Below are 8098 nucleotides of genomic sequence, written 5' to 3'. Positions count from 1 at the left end.
TTGATTTTCCTGCTCGGAAGATCCGCTGATGCGGCATCCTCGATTTCTGCCCTGGTTTTGACTTTATTAAAGTGAAATAAAATCTACGTGTGTGTGTTCCACTTAGCTAATAAATATGTAGACACCTGACCATCACACCCATATGTGCTTGTTCAACATCCCATTCCAAATGTATTCCCCCTTTGCTGATATAATAACCTCCACTCTTTGGGAAGGCTTTCCACTAGATGGTGGAGCATGGCGGTGGGGATTTGTCCATTCAGTCACCAGAGCATTAGTGAGGCGAGGCACTGATGTCAGGCAAGATTGTGTGATAACAGTTTGGGGAAGGCCTTCATATGCGTGTGATGGTCAGGTGTACATACTTTTGGCCATATAGTGTATATTTATCAGGGATACACAGAAAAGTTTCAAGCTATGCCTAAATGCCAATTCCCTTTTTTTTTTTTTTTTTTTTTTTTTTGCAGCTGGATTAAAGCAGCTTAAAACAAGATCTAAATAAACATAATTAAACTCTCCAGTAGTGTTTATGAAATGACAATAACATTACTTCCCATTGGCTGAGGGCAGATAAGCCACATCACGCCTTGGCTTGTTAACACTAGGGCAGTAGATGTGCATTGTAGCATAGGCTAGTACCTAAGCCTAAACAAAATCGGGTAGGAAAACTGAGCTATCTGCATGGACAGGAGCAGGAACCAGACAAGTGGTCAACAAACTTGAGGAACCATTGGGATCATAGGGGAAAATGATTCAGATGCCTTTGTGGCCAGAGCAGCTGAGATCGAGATGGCATCAGTAGCTGCAGCTGTTATTGTAGTTGGTTCGAGGCGGGACACTTTATTCAAGATGTTCTCCTTTATAGATTCTGCTTCATCTCTTGGTGGCCATGCTGTGCCAACTTCTTTCTCTGCCATGTCTGTAAGTTAAATAGTGCATATTTTATTTACTATAATATGGCATGACAGAAAACAAAGTCCTCAGAGCTTGGATTTGGGCTACTGGGACCATGGCCTGGGAGTGGCCAGGACAGTGAATTGAGGGTTTGGACTGGCCAGGATGATTGGCTGAGGGACTGGAGTGGTCAGGAACAAAGGTTCAGGGATTGGAGTGACTGGGGTGCTGTTTGATGGACTGAAATAGCGAGAACTCTAGATTGAGGAACTGGAGAGGCCAGTAACCCTGGTTAGAGAGAATTTGAGTTGAGGTACTGCAGAAACCAGGATAATGGGTTGTGGAATGTGGGCTGAGGTACTGCAGTGGCCGAGACCACAGGTTGAGGGATTGAAGTGGTTGGAAATGTGTGCTGAGGATCAGAGCGACTGTTGAGGCACTCAGGAAGTCACACAGGAAGGTTTTTATGTTATTCTTGAACCAAAATACCAGGAGAATCACCTCCTTTTTATAATTCTGTCCATCTCTAGCAGATGGACACTGTGTTCATGCCATATGTGTATGTTTAAATATTTACAGCTTCTCCTCTGAGACAGTGCTGCAACTGGGAAAAATTTATTTATGAAATAAAATGTTGCTAAGCCTGCACCTCTTAAATGCAAAACACACACAACGTGCCAAAAACTGGAGGCCTCTGATGTGGCCATTGCCTCTGTGGGACCGCCGATATTCAGCAGTAATGAAGAAACCACATGCTGTTTGTTATTTATAGAGTAATGTGTTTATTTATTATTATTATGTTCTTCCTGAAGGAAAATTTCGACCTGGGTTGGGGAATATCACCTATAAATAATTTTTGGAGTTTGTATATGATTTATAGAGTGACAAATACATTAACAGATAAATAAAAACACAAGATAGGACAGGCAGGGAGATGTACATGTAGTTTTTACGCATACTGTAAGTAGTCTATCCAGAAGTCTATTTTTATATGAATCTGGGACTGGATGAGTCTTATCCCAAATAACTTCTTTTATCAACATTTGACTCAAATCAAACAAAATGGATTTCATATCGAAAATGGATCGTTCCCCTTTTACCCTCATTCTCCGTGGTGTGTTTGTGTTGGTGCTGATTTTGTCATAGTTTACGCAGCACTTCCCTCCACCTGCCTTGCATGTTTTATTCCCTGTGTTTTGAACCCTCCTGAGCTCACTTGTTTTTCCAGGTTGTGAGGGACGAGTGGGAGCGAGCACAGGTACTTAACAGCAATTACAACCAGCTGTGGAGAAACAGCTCTCCGCTCGGTCTCATCACTCTTTCCAAATGAGTTTTTACCACCTGAAAGAGAACTGGGTGTGTAACCATGTGATGAATTCACAGTAGGATAATCACCCAACCCAGTAACGCAGGTTTCAGTCCATCCACCTATCCACCTATCCACCTATTTATCTGTCTATACAGAATATTGCTTCAAGTTGCCTTGTTGAGGAGGATCACTTATGAGCACAAATAAAATTTGGCAGTTTATTTCAACATAAAGGGACGCAGGAACAAGTTAAATAATACACTTCTGGTAGCTTTGCCGAAAGCACATCTGTCTTGCAAATTTGTAACTCTTGGAAGCATGAGTCAATTAAGAAGAAGGTGGAACTATGGTATCTTCAAATACTTCAGATTATTATTACCTGCCACACTGTACGAGGCCCCAAAGGGACATGAAAAAAGCTCTGAAACGTCCATTTTGATTTCAGGGCACTGTTTTTTGTGTTTGTGATTCACAATGTGTGTGTGTGTGTGTGTGTGTGTGTGTGTGTGTGTGTGTGTGTGTGTGTGTTAATGATCTGAGAGGACGAGACAGATGAGGACATAATCTGTAGGCGATGGCGGCAGTGGCGAAGTCTGGGAACGGGGGCCTCTAGAGGATCACTTGACGATGGTAGTGGCTCAGCGTGTGCCAGAATGAAAAGGAGACATCTCAGAGTTCAGGGGTACAGAGGACCGTATTCACATTGTCCGGACAGCACGACCACACCTGAACTAACATCTCACATTAAACACTTTACGTTTAAGCTGTTTAAAGTAGGACATTTAAACCTTAAATGCTACCACTTGTGTGTGTGTTTTATTAGTTGTGTATTAGTGCTGTGTTCAGCGTGTGGTGGTTTGGGTTTAACTCTGAGACAGATTATCTCACCTCCACAGGAAACATACTTTTATTTTATTAATACTGTTTTTTTTTTTTTTTTTAATCTTTCTGCAGCCGCTTCCTGTTCGCTAGCAGCTGTGAAAACGCTGCTGCGTTACACATTACACCACTCTGTACTCAATCGAGACAGGGTCACGGTGAAACGGGGGACCCTGTTGTTCAAATCTTACGCAATAACACTCAGGACACACAGAAAGATGTTAAGCAGAGTGTTGAAAAAGTGTAGCTAGAAGTGATTAGTGTCGGTGTGTATTTTTCTGGACTGAAAAAGAAAAAAAATGACGTTCCACGCCTTTCTCTTCTCTTGTGAGCAGCGTGGGCGTCACAAATCCTGAACCATAAAGTTTCTGGAAACCGGTGTTTTTTTTCCGAATCGATTTTTTCTTGAGTTTATTCACCACCCAGGAGTCAAGTTTCAGATGAATATCGTAATCTACTGGGCTCCAACTTTCCAAATTTCGATAGTCCACGTACTCTGTCTAGTACTCCATCTTTGTGTTCATTGTGTTTTGTACTTATTTCCATTATTACCATACTCAAGCGTTTCTTTCTGAACAGATAAGTGTTTTCATCCGTGCATTATTTGAATAAATTAATCAAAGTGTCGATCTACTGTTTAACAAGCTAGCTAAAAATGTGAAATAGTTAGCTCGACTGGTGCACTGATCAGCTCTTGTTTGCCAGTTAAAATCAAGAACACAGTATTGAAACTTTATGGAAGCAGTCCACCATGATTTGGGAGGATATAGTCGAGTTGTCCAGGATTATAAATTGATAGCCCTGAGTAGGGATGTCACAATACCAAAAATCTAGTAGTCGGTACCGATACCACCAAAAGTACACGATACTCCATACCAAAGTCGATACCATGGTGTGTCGTATAAAAATATGTAAAATTATTATTATTTTTTTTTACATAAAATAAACTCCTGGAGGACATCCCCCTCTGACTAATACTGGCAAAAAGAGAGAGTGAGAGAGAGAAAGAGAGAGAGAGAGACCGAGAGAGAGAGGGATATTTTAGTTATCAAACACTGTCTGACAATGACTAATAAAACAGTGCTAAGTGCTAACAAGTGCTACACACACACACACACCTTATACTCTGACTCTAAGCATTAGTTTAAATTCACTGATATGGTGTCGGGACAGAAAGATTCATTAAAAGCATGAACATGTGAATAATTATTAGTGACATGAGGCTACATTTATCTGACGGGACACGGGCTGAATGGAGATGCATGGTGGCCCATTCGGAGGTAGTTTATAACACTGCAATGCGTTAGTGTCGTTAACAAATAACTGTCTATCACTAATATTACATGGAGCATAACGTTAGCTGGTTTCACGCCACAATGCAGCTGTCTCCAACAAACATAATATAGGACCGTCTTTCAGGTGCTTCGCCAAATTCCAGGTGTTTCCTCGCTTTGTCTGAAATGAACGATACCTTTCCTCTCAACGAGCTTTCCTCTCTTTGCCTCTCAACGAGTCAGGACAGAGCTAAACTTGTCGTCATTTCTGTAGTTTTTCCCGTGTGCTTGTAGGCGTTCTTCTTCTTCTTCTTCTTCTACTTCTTCACCACTTGTGGACCGACTAAAACGCTTACGCGTATTTGCCGCCCCCTTCAGTTCCGGAAGAACTGCAACCTCTGTACTGTCATTACCAACAGTACGAATGTTACTGCAGAAAAAGTACCATCACGTTTTAAGAATGTTGGTACCGACTTGGTACCGAAGTATCGGTTCTTGTGACATCCCTAGTCCTGAGTGTCAGTTTGTCCAGCCCTGTACACCGTTCTTCTGGCTGTATGCCAGTTGTATCACGTGGGAGAATTGAAGAAGACAGGAAACTCCAGTATTCCAGCTCGAAGGATTTCATGCATTCCATTTACAAGGTAAAAATGTCAGTTATAGTGTTATAAGTTTTATAAGTTATAAGTTATAAGTAACATTAGCTAGCATTAGTGTAGCTGTGTTCACTGTTAACTTTCGTATCTGTGTACCTAATGTTTAACAGCAACGAGGCCACGAGGAAACCTTCAGAGGAGATTTCCCAATCAGCAGATGAAAGTTATGGTTATTCCCATATGACACAAATTCAGCATTAACCCACAGTGGGAAAAGATAGCAAAAAGCATGCTGGGAAGATTTTGGCCATGATGATAAAGTATCAACACTGGACCAAGCAGAACTTTTGTTTCCAATGTAAGTAACATGTAAGTAACACGAGATTTATTTATTATTATTATTATTATTATTATTATTTTCAAGTTACCTCTTACAGCTATTATTATTATTATTATTATTATTATTATTACTTTTTCTAATCATTAGCTATGCTAGGTGGACCTTTTATATTTTATATTTCATATTTGAGTGTAATAATTGTGAAATGTGACCAGTCTGTTCCATACACATCTGTCAGAGGGCCTGAACCTCCATCTCTGAGTGTGTACAGGGATTTGCCGTCATGTTTTGGCAAAATTACACGACCTCTGCGTCAACACACACATACACACAGACACACATTCTTGGACTACTGCATCAGCCTAATAATGAAAATAATAATAACGTCCAATAACAGGAAGGTTATTATATTTTAAAGCTAGTTTTTCCTCCATTTCAGCCCTGTGAACCGTGCGCTCTGTTCACTCCTCAGCACTGTGCTGTCCAACTGTCCCAAAATGTAATCGTCTCTTTACATCGTGTATTACCGATAATGCTCTGGGAGAAGCGAGTGGGTTTGTTAAAGCACCATTCAGATGAGTGCATAAAGAAATAAAGTGTAAAGTAAAAGCTATGTTATCTAGAACATTGATCCACAGGTCAGATGTGTTTAGTGTCAGTGTGTCGTTATTTACTTTATATGCTAGCTGCTAAATTGCACAATTTATAGTGTTTTTTGTATCTTTATACGCCACCCCGATCCACACCTGCTTTGGTATTTGGGACGTAGCCTAAACGCTAATCTGAGGATCATCAGTGTTAATTCTGGAGTAAAATTTCCGCCTTTCTTTTATATTTAGAATGTCTGCTCGGATGTAACACGTCTCTGGCCTAACACAGCTGTTTCCTAATCTTAACCAACCTGTAATGCAAAACAGGAAGAAAGAAATGACAGAAAACACTTCCTTTTTCTCTTTTCTTCCATTTTGGATTGTATTTTGCTTTATAGTTGCGTGAGATTTTGAGGAAAGAAACATGAGCATTAGGCTTGATGCGATAGTCGGTGTTCCCGGTGTTACCGGTGTTGGGGCCACACATCGATTACATCACTTGCCCACTGCGGCACCGCCCCCACCGGTGTTTTGCCTTTTTATAGTAATAAGAATCATTTAGTTCAGTTAGAGAACGGCCGCTACAATTGAAAACAACGCATCTGCTCATTTCAGCCTGACCCGAAGGAGTCAGAATCACAGCACAGATCAGGAGGAGTCAGACTTCATTTAGCACGAGTGAGAGTGAGGTGAGCTGACTGACAAGACAATGGTGGAAGATTTGATTTCAAAAGTTCTATGATTAATTTAAGCGAGTTTGTCACTGTACTGTTTTGTAGTTGTTGTGTTTTTCATTAAGAATAATAATGAACCCACCATTCAAGCCATTGCGCCCCCCATACTGCCGCTAATTACTGGTATTACCGGTGTTGTCGATTAACCAGTGGGAAAATTTCCTCACTGTCACATCCCTAATGAGCATGCAGGGAATGACAAACCCTTCTGATGCCACTGTGAAATACCATCGCATAATTCTTGCAGGTTAACCAAGGTGGTGGTGGATCTGAAGCCTCTCTCAGGAACACTGGGTGTAAGGTAGGAATACAGACCGGATGGGATTGCAGGCCAATGCAGGGCATGACACACGCATATTCATACACTAATTCACACCTAGCAGCAATTTATCTTAGCCAGTCCTCCTACCTGAATGTTTTTGGGAGGTTGTACCACTGTGCCACCCACCTGTGTATATAGATGACCTAATATGGGTATCCAGTCTCACTTCTCAGTCACATCTCCTAATCAAGTCCATGTGATCAAGAATCTCATCTCTGATTCTGTCCCAAATCCAATGAAGATCCCAGATCTGTCCCAGATCCTCATCCAGTTCTTGTGTTTGTCTCTATTTTTGCTACAGATCCTGTCTCTGAACTTGTCTCTGGTCTCAGTCCTGTGTCTATTCCACTTTCAGTCCCAGTCCTCGCTCTGTCTAATGTAGTCTAATGCTGGTGTTTGTCCCCAACCCTGGTCCAATTTCTTCTCCACCCCTGGTCTATTCTTTTATTTGTCCTCAACCCTGGACCAATTTCTGTTCCTGCTCTGGTCTACTCTCTTTTTGTCCTCAATCCTAGTCCAATTTCTGTCTCCACCTCTGGTATATTCTGTTTTTGTCCTCAATCTTGATCCAATTTCTGTCTCCACCCCTGGTTTATTCTGTTTTTGTCCCCAATCCTGCTCCCAGTTGCAACAAAGCCCTTAAGTTAAGAAAAGTTATAAGGTAAAGGATACCCTTCGTGAAACAAGGGTCCACTTAAGGAACCTCAAGCCTGTCATTAAGTATTTCCCCTTAATTGTTTAAGTGTTCCCTTAAGTTCCATTATGCTTCGCTACAAAGTCCTTATTGACCATTTCACCCTAAAAAAAAATTAAGGCACCAAAACAGGTCCCTTTGAGATTATGGACACTTGGAGACTGTGTTAAGATACGCAGTTATTGAGAGAATATCGGTTTGATCATTAGTCAAGTCTTTGCCTCACCACTATACTAGAGCCTGACACTAAGCACCAAACTTGGCAGACCAATGCACTCCTAAGAGTGCATCAAGTTGCAATTGCTTTGAGGATATTTGCTTGTGGTATTTTCAGTCTGTCATTGGCGATGTCTTAAAATACACAAATCCAATGTCTGCAGAGCCGTCCATCGAGTGACCTCAGCCCTGTGTCGCCGACTTGACAAATATGTGAAATTGTCTTCCACAGACAAGGAGAATGTGAACT

The sequence above is a fragment of the Ictalurus punctatus genome, chromosome 7 (assembly GCF_001660625.3).
Source record: "Ictalurus punctatus breed USDA103 chromosome 7, Coco_2.0, whole genome shotgun sequence".
Taxonomy (NCBI): Eukaryota; Metazoa; Chordata; class Actinopteri; order Siluriformes; family Ictaluridae; genus Ictalurus; species Ictalurus punctatus.
Note: the sequence above shows the minus strand (reverse complement) of the source record.